The sequence below is a fragment of the Candoia aspera genome, chromosome 3 (assembly GCF_035149785.1).
Source record: "Candoia aspera isolate rCanAsp1 chromosome 3, rCanAsp1.hap2, whole genome shotgun sequence".
NCBI classification, from domain to species: Eukaryota; Metazoa; Chordata; class Lepidosauria; order Squamata; family Boidae; genus Candoia; species Candoia aspera.
The window spans coordinates 19,568,052-19,586,926 of record NC_086155.1 but is presented as its reverse complement, the minus strand read 5'-3'; positions in this window follow the sequence as shown (position 1 = coordinate 19,586,926).

Genomic DNA, 18,875 nt, shown 5'->3' with positions numbered 1-18,875 from the left:
CTCAAAAGAATTTCCTGGCAGACGCACTCTCCCGACTACTCCAGGATGCAGAGCCTATCTCCGACATCGTCGGGACTGTGCTCTCTTACTCCCAGCTGGGTCTGGCAGCTGTCACCTGGGGACATTCTCGGGGACAGCCTGCCCCCCCCTGCAAGTGACTCTGGCGCAACCCACCCCAAGACGCAGGCAACCACAGATGCCAGGTGGGCTACGGGCAGATTTTATAACAGCAATAAAATCTGACCCCTGGCTCCTCGCCAACCCTAACAAAGTAACTATGGAACAGGACCTCGCATGGGCGGAGGGAAGGTTATATGTCCCTGACTCACAAAGACCGATGACCCTTAGCAGATTGCATGACAGCAAACAGGCTGGTCACTTCGGGTTCCTGAAAACCCTACACCTAACTCGGCGACAGTTTTGGTGGCCCTCGATGAGGAAGGATGTCAAAATGTATGTGGCATCCTGCCCGGTGTGTGCGATGGCCAAGCGACCGGCTGGTAAACCCCAGGGGCTGCTGCAACCCGTGGCTGAGCCCTCCCGCCCTTGGGATGAAATCTCAATGGATTTCATTGTGGACTTACCGCCTAGCCAAAAGAAAACAGTCATTTGGGTAGTCAAAGACTACTTCTCAAAACAAGCCCATTTCATCCCCTGCGTCTCGATCCCATCAGCACAACAGCTGGCGAAACTTTTCCTGGTACACGTGTACTGCCTCCATGGCTGCCCCTCCTGCTTGGTGACCGATAGGGGCACACAATTTACCTCGAGGTTTTGGCGGGCTTTTTTGAAACTGATAGGTACCCAGCAAGCCCTGTCAACCTCCTGGCATCCCCAGATGGACGGATCTACAGAGATCCTTAATGCCACACTGGAGCAATTCCTCTGCTCCTATATAAACGACCACCAGGACGACTGGGTGGACCTCCTCCCGTTTGCAGAGGTTGCATACAACAATGCGATACATCAAAGCACGGGACAAACCCCCTTTGGGGTGGTGTCAGGTCGAGAGTTTGTCCCCATCCCTGAGCTACCCCAGCCCCTGTCCCCAGCAGTGGCCGCCTGTGATTGGGGTGCGAAACTCGCAGATTCCTGGCCGGTCATCAAGGACGCACTTAACGAGGTGCAAACTGCATACAAACTGCAAGCGGACAAACACCGGCACCAACAACCAACGTTTCGAGTAGGGGACCTGGTCTACCTATCCACCAGATTCATCAAATCACCGCAACCATCTAAGAAACTGGCCCCCAAATTTATTGGGCCATTCCAGGTGACACAAATCGTGAACCCAGTCACGGTGCGCTTGGACCTGCCCCATAATTTAAAGCGGCTGCACCCGGTGTTCCACTGCAGCTTACTTAAGCCGGCAAGTGACCCCTCCCAGTGGCACCCATGCACGCCCCCCCCACCAGTGATGATAGACGGGCAGCAACACTTCGAGGTCAAGGAGGTACTAGACTCCCGCAAGCTGCGGGGCTCCCTCCAGTACCTAGTCAAATGGAAACACTTCCCACACCCTGAGTGGGTCGCTACCCGTGACATCCAGGCTCCCGACCTGATCCACAACTTCCATACCGCCTATCCCTCCAAACCCTCGGTGATTTCCTAAAGGGGGGCAGTATGTCATGATCACTGTTGCGATGCTTGTGACATCGCAACGGCTCACATGACAATACAGGGAAATGGGTCCCTGGCGGATTAAGGCAAAGGCAACTATGAAACACAAAAGAAAGCAACAGGTGCAGGAAACTAAGTAACAACCAAGACCGGCGGCGCAGAAGACAGTGATACAAAGTTGCCAACAAGCAATTGACTAAACAACGAGAGGCGCGCCCGAGCTGTCAAAGGATTAAGAGCCTGATTGCCTGGCAATGAATCATTACCATTCAGGAAGGCGATCGAGGCGATGCCCGGGGAGCAGGGGGGCTGAACGACCTCTCACCTGACAGGGACGAAACCGGTGGGACTTGTGGGATGCACCTGGAATAAGGTGGGGTGGAGCGCTGACCGGTGCGGGCTATTTAAATCCCGTTCCGGCGCGCTCCCCTCACTCTCAGCTTTTTAAAGGCATGCACTCTGTTCCTCAATAAAGCCAGAACCTAAGCCTACGCTAGCGTCTGTGTCTTTACTGGATAGCAGGCAGAGCCTGACACTCAGCAACTTTAAGCTGTGTGGACTCCAACTCCAGAATTGGAGTCCACACAGCTTAAAGTTGCTGAGGTTGAGAAACACTGGGCTAGATGGCTCTTGCTCAAGCCCACCATAGCTTTCTATCCAGCATGCTGGCTGGAGAATTCTGGAAGTTGAACTCCACACATCTTAAAGTTGCTGAGGTTGAGAAACACTGATCTAGCCCAGCTGTCTGGAAGGTTATCATGCAGAACAAGACAGATTCAGCAATCCTGTAGGGAAATTCCATAGTTCATTATGGTATATGATACATATACCAGCCTTCTGGAGATAGGCTGGAAGGTCTGCAGTGGTGGTCCAAATACAGCACCAGATTGGTATGTAGTGGAAAATTACTATAATTTCCAGTTTAGTTTGTACCAGCACATTCCCAGTCAATTGTTGTATCCAGATTGGAGCAAGCCCACAGACCATTCAGGACAGCTAGTAAAAATATAGCTTGATGTCAAAAATAGCAGGCAAAATGGGACAAAAGGCAGGCAAAAAGCAGGGTGAATTTACATTATCTATTTATCTCCAGAACTTTCCAGAACCACTAGAAACAATACCATGGGTGATTAGTATGGACAATCCCAAAGGGAGTGGGCTTTGTTTATTCTAGCCTGAACCCTTTTACCTCCTGTACAGAGCAGCAGCGGTGGACGAAAGGTAGGACACTAGGTGAGGGAGTGTCCTTCCTTCATTAGGGAACAATTTGGTAGGACACTAGGTGAGGGAGTGTCCTTCCTTCATTATGAAGGAAACAATTTGGTGGATGATGATGTCACCAACACTATACATATTTAGCATGGAATAAAGCCTATTGAAGTGTATAGGATTTCTTTCTAAATAGACAAGCATTGTAATGAACACTGGTCCAGCTCACATGGTTGCTGTGGGGAAAAAATGAAGATGGTGGGGACACCATGCCTGTCACCATCAGACCCAAAATAACATGAAATTTGACCATAACCATCATAGTGAGTAGATGAAATTAGCCACAGTGCTCCTCCAGATGATTTACTTGCCATTGTGTGTATGTTCATCTTGACTACTATTTGTTGATCAAATATTCGTCCTGAATTGATCCTTTCAAGGATTTTCCCAGTGGGTGTGGGATATCCTAATTAAGAATGACAACATTTATATCAAGTTTAGGAACATAAGCACTTTTTATCTTAGTCACCTTTAGAACGAGTTGTAAAGTAGATCAGTATGATTATCCCAGAGAGGGGCATTGAACAGCAGCATCTGTAGGGTGAATTTAAAAAGTTGCACTTCCACAACCACAGCCCTAGGTTTTCATCCAACAGTTGTGACTGCCATCTTTAGGTAAAGGTAAAGGTCACCCTTGACCTTAAGTCCAGTCGTGTCCGACTCTAGGGGGCGGTGCTCATCTCCGTTTTAAAGCCAAAGAGCCAGCGTTTGTCCGTAGACATTTCTGTGGTCATGTGGCCAGTATGACTAAACGGAACGCTGTTACCTGCCCGCCGAAGTGGTACCTATTAATCTACTCATATTTGCATGTTTTCTAACTGCTAGGTTGGCAGGAGCTGGGACTAGCAACGGGAGCTCACCCCATCACGTGGATTTGAACCGCCGACCTTCCGATCAGCAAGCTCAGCAGCTCAGCGGTTTAACCCGCAGCGCCACCGCCATCTTTATTTTATTTTATTTATTTATTTATTTATTAGATTTATATTACTGGCCCTCTCCCCCAATGGGGGACTTGACCTTTTAAAATTTTCCCTTGCAGATGTTGCTGACACTGAAGCTGAGAAAGATGGCTTCTCTAAAAAAGGCTTCCACATGAATCAAGAGAGAAGGGAGATTCAACCCAGGACTTCTTGAATCCTATCTCAGCCTCTCAGCCCTACACTCATCAGTTTCCAGAAGGGGTAAATCTATTACTAAAAGGTATCAGAAATAATACATTAAAGTCTAACACAGTTATTATAATCTAATGAAATAGGCTGAGGAATCCACGGTGCTTGCTAGTCCTTAAGATATCACAAGATAACATATAGCAAACTTCATTTATTTCACAGATTTATTTGATTGAGAATTAAAAAATACTAGTTCAGAGACTGGCCCATTTTTCCAATTGCCTAGTGAGCGTGCCTGTCTTAGCTCTTACTGTTTGCCAGTGGTCCCAAAGATGCCCAGCGGGTTAAACCGCTGAGCTGTCGATCGGAAGGTCGGTGGTTCGAAACCGCGCGGCGGGGTGAGCTCCCGTTGTTAATCCCAGCTCCTGCTCACCTAGCAGTTCGAAAACATGCAAATGTGAGTAGATCAATAGGTACCGCTTTGGCGGGAAGGTAACGGCGTTCCGTGTCGTCATGCTGGCCACATGACCCGGAAGTGTCCTATGGACAACGCCGGCTCCAAGGCTTAGAAACGGAGATGAGCACCGCCCCCTAGAGTCGGACTCGACTGGACTTTACGTCAAGGGAAACCTTTACCTTTACCTTGGCCATAACAGATGGGCAATTTCTGTTCATGCTACTTCCCCCACCCCAGTTGGCACTCTGGGCAGCTGAAGGTGTTGTTATCTTCCATGGTATCTCTTCTCTACCTGCCTTCTTCTCTAGATCTAGTTAATGTGAAAGCTAAATGCCATTCCTGTTAAATGATCACGCAGCAACCCATTGTGAACTTCTGGCAGTGATATTTATTTTGCCGTAGGAAGAAATCAAAAGAACAGCAGCCTTTTTCTTCTAGTCCCACCTGCCCCCCACAATGACACACACATGCATACAACATTAACACTGATTCTTGCAATATCCCTCTGGGCCACTTCATTAGAATCCCTATTTGGCAAATAGAGAAAAGTGAGGGAGGTGCAGACTTAAATGAAATTGAAAATGCCACTCCCCTGCTATTCGATTTGTTTGCCCTGTTGCGTGACTTAAAAGACCCACACTGATCCCATTATGCACCAAGAAAACACGAATTGTAACTTCTTACAATTCTTGGGAACAGAACAGAAATGTAGTGTAGATATTGGGCAGATATGAAATAGAATAACTATATGAACCAATAAAGAAATAAATATTGGTTTGATGCCCAGAAACAGTGAAAAGAACAAATAGGAAGCATCAAGAAATGGCTGTAAAGTTGTCACAGGGTCAGTCCCTAACTAGTTCAAGTTAAACTGGTAAAGAGAAATTTCAGAAATTTTGAAGAGGGTACTTAGCTTGGGGATGGGTAGTATAGGCAATATTGTGTTAAATACCCCTAGGACCCTCAAGCCACTGTTTTGTGGCCCTTGGGTCTCTTAACTGCTGAAAACTGATATACTTTCACATCATTGGCAGCCAGAAAAAACATGAAAACTGTGGTATATCCCTCAAAGGTCCATGTCAGTTAAACAACTCACTCCCCAATTCTCTCCACATCCAGCCCTGGTTTCCTGTGGGTCCATCTTCTATGAGTCTGTTGGACATCCCAAAATGTTAAATGTAATTCTTGGCCATCAATAGGTTGCTCAGTCCTCAGATAGAATCTAACTTAGTTGAAGGCAACTTCTTATGAAAGAAGCTCTTTTGTGCACCATGCCATAGATGTTAGTATGGGCTGTCTGGCTGCTGGATCAAAACCTCACTCACCTCTAGATCAGTGTTCTCAACCTTGGCAACTTCAAGCGGTGTGGATTTCAACTCCCAGAATTCCCCAGCCAGCATGTGTTGAGAAACACTGATCTAGATATTCAGACCAGCTTTAGTCTTCTTGATGCCCTCTGTATTTTTGGAACACCTATTCCATAGTCCCTTGCCACTGGCCACATTGGCTGGAATTGGTGGGAGTTGATGTGATTCAGACAATTCCTTAAATTGTCAAATAGTCTTGTGGCTGATGAATTCATGTTGATGTCTTTTTTTGTACACTAAACTCACTTCTTCCAAACAGATAAAAGTTGATGTAGTAATACGCTGCATCTGTTGCATTACCGCAAGATTCTTTGCTGGTTTGGGGGCAACAGTCAAACCCTGTTGTCCATCTGGAAACTATTTAAAAGGGAGTCTGTGCAAATACACATTCAAACACCTGGAACAGAGAGGCTGCAGTGACAGTCAAAAGTACACTTACTGAAGAGTGAGTTCCCACAGCGTTTACCTTGTGGAAACATGCATGGGGTCAGAAATCTGCAGGGTTTCCTGTTTTTCCAGCTCTGAATATTCATGTGTTATTTATTTGTGACTTGGTCTTAGATGCCGCTTCAGTCCTCAGTCTCTAAACAGCTCATAAGAACTCTGTATAGTAAATAAGTTTAAAAGCATGCAATCTACGTTACAGTACTATTCAACCTGGTGCCCTCCATTCCATGACCAGGGATCCACCCTCCATCATTCCTCACTGGCAACCTGAAGGTCCTGGGGATCTTCCTTCCACAATGACAGTAGAGACAGAGCCATTCCTACCTTTGGGGAAAATCTGTACCAAAGTGGGTCACTTCTGGTCCCCGCCCATCAGATCTGCATGTGGGAAGTACCCACAGTACCAGCCCTCTGTTGGATCATATTGGGTGGATCAATTCCACTCAGGGTAGAAAGTCTCAAATCAATTTTGGGGGAAGGGGAACATCACTGCATGTGTGTATGGGGTGGGGGAATCCTATTCCATTGTGTCCTGCTCGTGGCAGTACCACTGTGGGAAACTGGATGCTGGGTTAATCCAGAGCTGCACGACCTTAAGGTGGCAGGGCCCCACCTCTGCTAAAAGCCTTGGGTGCTGTCTCCAGAGCACATCTCAACAGTTGCCATCAAACTGTCATTCTGTAAGGTTAGCCAAGAGCAATAATGATTAAACAGATAAGGAGACATCATACTGAAATGATTTATTACTGTAATTTAATCTGAACTCAATGTACATGTAAATTGTTAAATTTAGTTTTCTCCCTGGCCCCAGCCCATATTTACTGCATCGGTTTTTACCCTGCCTATATAACCATCAATGTCGCAGTCCACCCCGCGGTTCACTTGCCACTCAAATGCCGACCAGAAACAGCCCCAGGTTAGTCAAATCTTTGAGTCTGAGCCACCACGTCCAGTCCAACATTAGCCTTACGCCTATGTCAGCACAGCTCGTTTTGTTTTATGCATCAAACCACGGTTAAGCCAATCTGGCTTAGGGTGTTGCGCAAACTAGGACACGAGAAGTCCACACCTGTTGGACTTCTTGGCCCCAAGGAAAAACGGAGCGACCCGGCTGCTCCTTGAAGGCACGCTCTCCGGCGAGAGGACGCGTCTGCTAGGCTGCTGTCGCCAAGACTGGGAGGGAATTTCCCAAGCAACGCTCCGCTCTTGTCCTCCCTCCCTTCCTCGTAAGTCTCGTTTGTTCCCACTGAATAAAGCATCACGTACTGCAAATTGTTCTCATCAATAATCAAGACAGGGGAGGCCAAACAATGGGATCCAAAAAAAAAAATCTTGATAAGGCCCAGGGGCTCCGTCGGTAAAACTGCTCCGAAGACCGGGCTTGGGAGGGCGGGGGGACGACAGCTAGAAAAAGCAGGTGAGGTGAACCTTTTATATCCAGGCGATTCGCTTTAAAGGCAGATCTGTTGGGAGGATTAAGGCGGGGGGGGGGGGGAGGTGGCTGTGCCCTTCACGTGGAGACAGGCCTGCCCTCCTCCGCGCCTCCCCCCCAGGTTCCAGACAGGTGACGAAACCGAGGTAGATACAGATTAGGAGAAACCGACGGGTCGTGAGGGACGGGGGGTGGGCAAAGGAGACGTTAAAGCTACCAAGCCATACAGTCACTCACCTGTGAAGCAAGAGGAGGAGGAGAAGGGGGGGACGGAAGTGAGTGGAAACACACACCACCACCCTAACAAGGAATAGGCGGGTTGCAGCAAGCAGAAGTGAAGAAGTGGACGTTTAAGGCCGGGGCTGAAATAAAGAAACGCGTCTGAGATCCTGAAAAGGATCAGAGGAGCAGCAAATAGGCTGCCAAGACGAGGCGGGTTAGGAATGGGTGGATGGATGAATGAGTGAGTGAGTGAGTGAGTGAGTGAGTGAGTGAGTGAATGAATGAATGAATGAATGAATGAATGAAAGGGGAAAGGGAATCGCCTTCCTGCGCTGCGGGTGTCCGTGCGCGCAGCCCCCTGCTGCGTTCCGAACGTGCGAGATTAAAGGCGAAGCGGAGGCGTGGAAGGAAGGCAGGGCGGGGGAGGAGGGGGAAAGCAGCTGCGTCTTACGGTGGGAAGAAAAAATAAGTGAATGGGTTGCATTCACTGCTCAAAAGGAGCGAGGAGACAATTGAAAAGAAACGGCCCAGGTAGGATTAATGGAGTTGGGGGAGCTGTCTAATCAGCTCTTCTGATATTAGGGATATCTTAGAGGTGGGATAAAGGCACCCTGCCTGCACCCAGCTCAAAAGCCCCTATCTCTTTCTTGCAGGCCCAGGGGAAAGGGCAGGCAGGCTTAAATTCAGCAGGGCTTGTTGTTAGAATAAAATATGCAGCAGATCCAATGCCTGATGGCAAGTACAGTATTTTCCCCACCAGCCCACTCAAAAAGCTTTTGATGGATAGCCTGGTCACCACCATCAAGCCAGCCTGGCTCAAAATAGCAACACTTAGCACATGTATAATGCCTTTGGATTGTCAAAGCATTTTTATTTTTATTTTATTTATTTATTTCCCTCCAGCATGAATGCATGAGACCACTGGGCTGCAAGGGAGGAGGGAAAAAAAGGCACACCGTGAAATAAGGGAGATAACATTTTTATTATATCTGTTGTCAGTTATTTGTTTGTGTTTTTGCAACTATGGCTGAATGGCCCTGCTAGAATGGAACTGAATGAAGTAATAAATGATCACTACCGTAAATCTGCTAATCCGTCATGCTTGCCCTAAATGCTTAAAGCATAACTTGTAAGTTATCATAGTCACAACAATTGTATAAGGCAGGCCAGATACTTTTAAAAACTTAAGAAGCAGATGGTAAATGCCATTTCCAATTACTGCTGCCCCCCTCCCCCTTACAGAGACACCAGTGCCATGGGTTCAGAAGGCTTCTCTGATTGGGTCATTGGGGCCTTATTAAGCTCATTTCTCTCATAGCTAATACAGGCAGGGCTGGCTTTAGGCTAAGGCTGAGTAGAAACTGGCCTAGAGCACAAAAGTTTGGGGGACACCAGTTCCACCCCTCCTTCCAAATCATTGTAAAAATACAAATATTTGCATCAGTGAGAGGTGGCACCATCAGTCAGTGTGGCCTAGGGGCACCATATACCCTTGAGCCAGCAATGATTTCAAGAATTATGATGATTGATGGACCTTGTTTTCCTTTTATTTATTTATTCTTCAAGTTTCTATGGCCACCCATCTTAATCAAATAACTCTGGGTAGCTAACAAGGCATAGAAACAAAACATACAAAAACTATAAGGGATGCCAGGTAAAAATAATCAACTTCTTAATCGACATAGGGAAAATACACAAACTGCCCTCCCCTGCAATCCTGACGCTAAAGTGAAAGAGAAAACCCGGAGTTTTAAGGCCTTCTGAAAGGCCAACAGGGTTGGGGCCATCCAACCTTCAGGGGGAGGCTGTTCCACAGGGTAGGTGCTGCAACAGAAAAGGCACAGCTCCCAGGTCCTATAAGATGACCTTGTTTTACAGAAGGGATCTGCAGAATGCCTGGTGCTGCAACTGGGGGAGGGGGGCAAGTGGGACATGTGCTCCGGGCGCCATGTGGGGGGGGGGTGCCAAAATGACAAAATAGTATCCCTCACCAACTCATGGGGTGGGGGCGTGGGATCCATGTTTGCCCCGGATGACACAGACCCTAGTTGCGGGCCTGAGCATGCCCACTCTGCCAGAATCTGGTGGGACAGGTAGAAACCCTCAGAGGCAGACAGCCCTTCAAGTATCTTGGCCCAGTGACACACAGGGCTCTATAAGTGATAACCAGCACCTGGAATTGTACCTGGAAACCTACTGGAAGCCAGTATATTTCACACAGCAGTGGTGTTGAATGGACATCCCATGGTGTGCCCCAAACTGCCCATGCTACTGGAGCAGCTGCAGTCTCCAAATGCCATTCGAGGGCAGTAAAGCAGCTTGTGATAGGAAGTGACTAAGGTATGAGCAGAGCTCTCCAGTCCAGGAATGGGCACAACTAGCACACAAGATGGATTTGTACAAAGGTCCTCTTGGCCATGGTGGCCACTTGCTCTTTGAGTAGGAGCTATGAATCCAAGAGGACCCCATACTGTGCACCAGCTTGATCTGGGGGAGTGCTGCCCCATACAGAATTAATGATAGAAGCTCCCCAGATTCTTCGGGGGGGGGCTAAAATTCATAGCCACTCAATCTTCCTAGGATTGAGTTGGAGCCTGTTCCACCCCATCTAGCCTCCATGCACGGGGAAGAACCTTCTCAGCATCACTTAGATGACTCAGGGCAGAGATGTATAACTGAGTATCATCCTCATACTACTGATGCTTAAACTCATGTTGATGGATGACTCAGTGGTATTATAAGCCAATGAAAAATCAAAGAGGGCTAGGATGGAGACACCATCCCTCTCTCAAGCCCACCAAAGGTCCCCCACAGGCACAATCCTCATCCCTTTCTCCTTCTGTATTGTATCTTTTAAAACTGTACATCTTTTTAAACATTTCCTATAAACTGCACTGAGACCTTTCCATGTTGTAAAACCCATTGAAAGAAAGATAGGCTGTGCTGCACAAGATCAAAAGTTATCATGTTCTCACAGCGGCCACATAAATGTCTTTGGAAGTCCAAATGCAGGGCATGAAAGCAATATCATTATTTCACTTGTGTTCCCCAGCAACCTGTGTCAAAAGACCTATAGACTTTGATATTGGAAGCAATATACAGTCATCAAGACTAGTAGCCACTCATAGTATTTGTCTCGTTGTTGTCATTGGCGATTGCTCGTAGCCGAGTAAGATTGTCTTCCAGGAATAAAATCTTAATGGTGGATCTGTAAGTGGCTGTAAAGGCCAATTCTGGATTGTATTTGTATTTGTCTAATCCCTTTTTAAAGCTGTCTGTTCATTGGTAGTAGCTAATGTTAATCTTGTGTTAGCAGATTTCAGATTTAACTGTTGTATCCAGTCTCAAAGAAGTGAAATTGACATATCCCATGATCTGACCTAGGAAAACAGAGTTGCTTCCCCAAAATAATTATATATGCTTTTTCCTTATAGTCCAATTATTATTATTTTTTATCCATTCAATTGTGTCCAGTTCTGAGAAACTGCCTAGACTAGTCCCTGTAATTTTCTTGGCAAGATTTTTCAGAAGTGGTTTGCCATTGCCTGCTTCTTAGGGCTGAGAAAGAGTGACTGGCCCAGGGTCACCCAGCTGGCTTTTTGCCTAAGGTGGGACTAGAACTCACAGTCTCCTGGTTTCTAGTCTGATGCCTTAAACACTACACCAAACTGGCTGTTATAGCCCAATACCATTACTTAAATATTATACAGGCATACCTCAGAGATATTGCGGGTTAGGTTCCAGACCACTGCAATAAAGCAAATATCGCAATAAAGTGAGTCACGTGGATTTTTTGGTTTCCCAGTGCATATAAAAATTATGTTTACACTATACTGTAGTCTATTAAGTGTGCAATAGCATTATGTCTAAAAAACCAATGTATATACCTTAATTAAAAAATACTTTATTGCTCAAAAATGCTAATTATCATTTGATTAATAATAATGAAAAAGTTTGAAATATTGCGAGAATTACCAAAATGTGACACAGAGACACAAGTGAGGAAATGCTGTTGGGAAAATGGTGCCGATAGACTTGCTCAAAGCAGGGTTGCCACAAACCTTCCATTTGTAAAAAAAATGCAATATCTGCAAAGCGCAATAAAGCAAAGTGCAATAAAATGAGGTATGCCTATATGCGCATGCATATTTATTTTCATACAGCGTGCCGTTTTCCAATACAGTCTTTAATTTAAAAAATCCATATTTAGGAAAGGTTGGAGAATAAAAGAATACATTTAGTTACCAGATACTTTTAAGTATTAAACAGGAAGGGAGTGCACTCTAGTAATTTGGATTGAGTAGGCAGGCATTTCCATATTCTTCTTTGGTGCTAAATAAAACCCCGATAGTAGACAAGCATGATCTGATTTAAAAGAGATATGGGAATATACCGGAAACCCGCTTCTACATTTGCTGATTTGCAATTGTCCTGTAGCAATTTTTCACTGTGTTTGCAGTTGAGAAAATTTCCACTGAGCTAGTAGCAGATGCTCACTTCTAAATATATGATAGACCCATATCAAAGGACATCCCATACATAGATCTAGAGCATTTAGGAATGCCCCCTGCTCTTTTTTAAATTTCTGCATTTGGTTTATGGAAAGAGAGAGCTGGTAAAAATGTCCCTGGAGATAGGCAATTTAGGACTGTTTAAGACCACAGCTCCCAGTAGCATTGCCATTGGCCATGTTGGCTGAATTTCATAGAAGGCATGATCCAAAGTATCTAAATGGTAGCCAGTGTACAGGTCTACTGTACCATGACTAGTATGGCTGCCATATAAACATCAATGTTACCCCAGAAAAATTAGAATGTTTCCAAGGGAAAGCTACACTTCTAATGTGGACCAAATTAAAAGACATAAGAGTATTGCACATGTAATACATGCATTGTGGATGGCTGCTATATTAGCAAAGAAACAAAGTTTTCGTGCACTTGCCCTTTGCCTCTCACTTTAATCAATAATCGATAGGGCTTCTATAAAAATAACAAAGTTTCTTTGGACAAGCACAAATACCTGCAGAGACTAGCCCAGGTGGGGTGTTTTTTTCCTCCAACTTTGCTGCCCATTTCCAGAATTATGTAAATTTAAAAGCATTATCTGGAAATTGGTTTCCCCTTTTCTAGGTTTTCACTTAGGAGTTCTGCTCCATTAGGTTCCCCCTAATGTTTATTGCCTCTGCAGAACTCCTTAATAAATCCTTTCTTTCATGTGCATTGCAGCCCATGCTGCTAATTCAATTTCTCTTCACTGAGAAATTTCTCCCTCCCCTTCAGAAGCAGACCTTTTGCTTAATACACAAACTACAGATGTCCTTGGACTATAGAAGAGAAAAGGGACGAAGAGAAAAACTACTAGGATTCAGCATTCAACAGCACACACTTTATCATTTTGGCATCATCCTGGTTAGGAACAAATGCCTATTATTACAGGTAAAACAAACTTAGGAATCTGAATATCCATGACTGGGTCACCTACTTGTATTTTAGTGAAACACAACTGCAAGGTCGAGCTGATTCAGTGGGGATTATGACATTGAAAAAGGAGGGTTAATACATTTCTGGAACCTAAATAGCCCATGCAGTGGTCTGGCTGATCTCATAAGGTAGAAGTCTAGAGGTCTCAAACCCCATCTCCCAGAAGTCCTCTGGGCCTTCACAATCTGGCTGTGCCTTCTGTTTTGGAGCAGTGGCTTGGTAGTTTCCGTTCCACCACCCATCTTCACCTGACATCTTCCCTCCAACCCTGGTGTGGAAGAGAGAGAAAGCTCTCAAAGCTGTGCTGCCTTTCTGGCAAATAAAAGATCAAAATGTTAGTTCATGCCATGACTAGGGGGGATTTTGCCCAACTTTGGCTGGTGTGTGAGTTGCACCCTTTCCTGGAGAAGGAGGCCCTAGCAACAGTGACCATCCCCTCCTGGTTAGATTACTGCAATTTGCTCTGCTTGAAGCTTCCTTTGAAAACTATCTTAGAAGCTGCAGTCAATCCATTTGTTGGCACGTGAGAGCTACTTTTTATATATGACAGCCGTGCAGTAGGCTCTGCATTGGCTACCAGCAGACCTCTGAGTACAATTCAAAATTGTTCACCTTTCAATCCCTACATGGCTTGGCACCTGGGTATCTGCAGGACTGTCTAATTTGAGTAGATCCTGCCTATCCAGTATGCACGTCTCAGGTTGGGGGGATGCTGAAGATTCTTCCCATGAATGAGTTCTGAGAGGAACAAGAACATCTTGTTTGTCAGTAATGGTACCCACCCAGTGAAACAGCCTCCCACCAAAAATTTGGAAGCCTCTTTCATTCTTACCTTTTAGAGAATCCTTAAAAACCAAAGTATTTATATGATCATTTATTTAGGAACCATCAATGGTATGCATATTATCAAGAGCATTGGCAGTCAAGATGGTGGTCCTACCCTTATGACTGACACTGTGCCCCTTTTATACAATGCACATATTAAAAGGGCAGGACTTTAATCACACAGTTTACACTCGCTGTCTTGATTGTTTGGACGTTTACAAATAGCCACCTTGGAATAACCCTTATTTTTATTATTATTTCTGGTTATAATGATTTATGGAAGGTCCTTACAGTATCAATGATAATTATTTCTATATTCTGTTAGGATAGGTTTGGGACTTTAATGTATATAACCATTAGTCCATAGTGTGCCACTATATAAGTAAATCAAACAAACAAAATAAGACATGGGAACAAAGAAATGGTGCCCTATCAAGTCAGACTCCAAATGGATGAAGTGGAACAATAATATTTCTTCAGTATCAGGATAAAGCTGATTGCATGTAATGGATATACAGTATTCAATTCTCTTTTGATTCTGGTAAATAGGTATTGCAAAGGTTTTTAAAACATGTACAGAACCATTGTGTACAGCCAGAACCTCCCCAAAAAATCTAGGTGTTCATCTCATAGGAAAGGAAATCCATTTATAAGCCTGCATATCTACTTACAGTATAATTAAGCAAGTGTGCATCTTACCTTTTCATCTTAGGATGCCCAAGATGGCTGGCAATAGAACCCAGGAGTCAGAACAGAAGAACCAGAGACTGCTAGTGTTGGAAGAAAGCTTCCAGTCCTCCACTGAATGAGGAGTCTTGCATCAACATCATCTCTAAGAAATGACCATCCAGATTCTGTTTAAGTAGCCCAGGCAAGGGAGAGTCCACCCCTTCATTAAGTTGCCTGTTCCACTATCAAACAGTTTGTAGGTTTTGATGTATCAAAACTAAAACAGTATCAAATGAAGAGTGGATGGAATTGACAGATAAAGTACCAACGGTGTTCATTTCTTAAATTGGAATCTTGTTCAGTTGTTCTGGGGATGATTTAGGACTGTCAGATGTTTTCAGGCTTGACTTCCAGTCTGTTTAATTTTAGAAAATAACTGCTGCCCCAGAATCAAACTTACAGACATTTCCCTTATCTTTAGGATGGCCATGTGTTCTGCACTAAAGCAGACAGTCTTCTATTCAAAGGCGTAACATTCTGTTTGAAGAAAATTCTGTTTTAAGAAGGCTGAACACCTTGAAATTGTCTATCAACAGCTAAGTTCTCAACAGCAGATAAACAGTTTACCTGGCTACTGTTTTCAGTCTTCTGGTGAGATGTGTAACTGTTTCTATTTAACTGGTAACAATGATTTCTAAAATGCCCATCTAATCTAATCTAATCTAATCTAATCTAATCATATCATCTCACTATAGGATTGTGGCAACTGAGGGAGCGCATGGACCATTGTGTGGGATCAGGGGCATCTACTGTACAAGGAAAGTTAAAAAAATCAAGATGACAGTTGCACCTGTGTGATCAAAGGCCCACTCCTTTTGTCCATGCTCAACAGCACACATGCTTTCTGATGAATGGTTGTAATCACTATCGTGATTTTTTCTGACACACCCCCTCCACAGATATGGCTGCCATTCTCTTTTCTTGAGAGGTATTTTGAAAGTAAATTCTCTTTCATCAAATCAAATGAGCGTTTGTAGGAAAAAATGCCATAGAATGTCTCCACCTTGCATTGCCACATGCAGATGTACTGTGAATTACAATCCTCTCTCCCTTCTTGACTGTGCATACATGACCATTAGCTTACCTTCAAAAGGTTCTTTTTTTATATTATCTTATTTAGGGAGGTTTACTTGGACAGAACTCAAGAAAACCTGTTCTTATTTGGCCTCCAAGTATATTGCTGGCTCACATTTAGTTAAGAATAGAACTTGCTCTTTTCCCTTGACTTTCTGTTATGTCACCTCTGTAGTATTCCAAGGGGGACTTTCACAAGCAAGCTGGAAATATTAGAGAAGTACCTTGGCTGGCTTCCAGATGAAATTCATTCAGGTTAATCAATAAAAAGAGCTCCAGAAGCTTCAAGGATCCCACTGGGATTTATAGATCAGAATAAGGTATAGGGCTTGCAGCTTTTAAAAATACCATGCCTTTTTCAGAGGAGAATCTATAGATGCAAACAATAGTTGGGTTAAAAAGGATAATGAGTGGAGGGAAAAGAGGCCCCAGATGCCAAAGCTGGGGGAATACTCTGGCTAAAATAAAGGGATCTGCAAAATGTAAACACAGGGACAAATAGAGAATCGATTGGTTGCATAAAAATAGCGAAGAGATCAAAGGCAGGAAATGGAGCTGTGTCATTCACTGGACTTATTTACAAGATTATACATCCCAAGAACCCTGTATCAAGGGCAGAGGTAACAAAACCCTTCCTTATGTTGTCATTCTGTCTAGCAGGTGAGAGTGGGAGTGGGATTTGGGGTGGTGAACACCAGTTCTGTGGAAATTACCCATTGTCTGTTGGGTGGAGTCTGAGTGGAACAATGAATAAATGAGGTTAGGATTATTTATTTCAAATTATGCTGGTCTGAAAAGGCTGCACTAGGTTCATGAAAGATAGAGGGGTTGCAGTGCACTCAAAGCAGTTCCCTGCTTTAAGAATACTAAACATCATCTTCCCCACCCCCGACTCCATATGATGCTTTGTGACATCTTGTTTGATCCTGAAGTTATTCCATGTAGGCAGCATGACTGTTCAGTGCTGAAGATTCATCCTGTGTTATGTTTCAGTTGCAGGGATTAATAAAAAATAAACCCCATTTACATATCACTTAAAATATACAATCAAAAGCTAGGAAGGATACAGTCTAAAAGACATGTCTTCCAGCAGCCAATACCCAGATAAGCAGGAGACAGCACCTGATAAACAGTCAGGAAAAAAAACAATATTGTAATCAAGGAACTGTCAAGAAGCCACACCTCCACCAAGACTGGCAGGGCAAGCTACTATGTATAAACAGCCAGCAACCCCTACTTGCCGTCACACTGATGATGTTCCACAGCTGGGTAATGAAACATCTGCAAGAAAACAACCAAGCTCAACCAAGAACCCAACAGTTCAGCCCTGAGCTACATATATTTTCTTCCATTGCAATAATGAAAGAGGAGATTATGGAATCAACAAAATTCAGTTTTGCTTACTTTCATGGATTTTTTTTTTTTTTTTGGTCTTCCTGTGCACACTTTTTTCTAAAACACATATTTTTAATTATTTTTCTCTGATACGATTTTCTGCTGGGGAAGCTCACCCAACAGACGTAATAAAGCTACCTCAAATGGTTCATTATTTTAAAATTAAAATTGAACTAGAGAGCCCTTCGGACAGAAAGCACCTTCAAATTGTGACTGTTCTTTGACATCCCTTCTTTTTTTAATACAATTGTTATTGAAGAAATTTTTAAAAAGATAAAAACGATACAAATATTAGAAAAGACACAAAGAAATTAAGAAAGAATAGTGAATAAGTAAGAAAGAAAATAGCAAAGAAAAGATTTTAAAGAAGTGGCTTCCAATCTTTTTGACAGCAGTTATAAATGCATTTATATTTTACCCTCTCTAAGATTACATCATTATTTCCTTCTTTCCATAAGCGACCCTTTCTGAACCCAGAAATTTCTGACTTTTTTACAAGTCCACCAAGCATAATAAAATGACCCTTCATGTTGCCCATATTTCCAACATAAATTTGAAGTATCTTTATACATTCTAGACATTTTTTTCTGGAATCATATGCCAATGGTACATCATTTTATAAACAAGCTCTTATAACATTAAGTTATAATGTAAATTTTGAATATGTGCGGATATGAGTTGCGTTTACATTGTACCTTCTCTGTGTAGGAGTTGTGTAGGAGTTGTGTGTGCTGTGTTTATACCTTCTCTGGCTTAGAACACAGAGTTATACTGTCTCAGGCAAGACTTACCACTTTATTATTTTATCTTTTTGTTTTAATCAGTGTCTTGTGCAATAGGAAAAAAAATCAGCTTGTAATTTTTGTGGGTGGGAATGTTGAGGGGTCATCAGATGAATGCTTTAAGCCTTGCTTAATTCCCCCCATACAAAAAGGGTCTTCCTCTAACTATTTCAGGAGTTCCTGGGGCTTTGCAGATACTCTAAGGGCCACAAGAAGTCTGTAGGTCATAAAGTTTCCTGTCTTAAATGCTCAGAATCAAGAGACACATCAAAAGGTTAACATATGTGTCTGCAGCAAATGATAACATTGAGAAGGTACTGCTATAACTCCAAAGGCAGAGAATTGAATAGCAAGGATGCCACAATCAAGGTTCACACTTGGATAATTACTTCCCAAGAAGCCTAACACTAGTCCTGCTAGTGGCATCATACACAGGGCTCCCCCCATAGATCGCAAAGGATAACCAGTATATACTATGATATGTGTCTGCTAAACCTGGTTCATTCCCAGATGTTGCTGAACCCACTGGGCTAGGGTCCAGAAATGAATGAATCCCATGATAATTCTAGGAAACAGGCATAGAGGGTAGGATAGAAATAAAGCAAAATGGAAAACAGCAAGCAAAGGAACCAGAAAAAGACTGAATCCTGTTGTTAGTACACGCTGA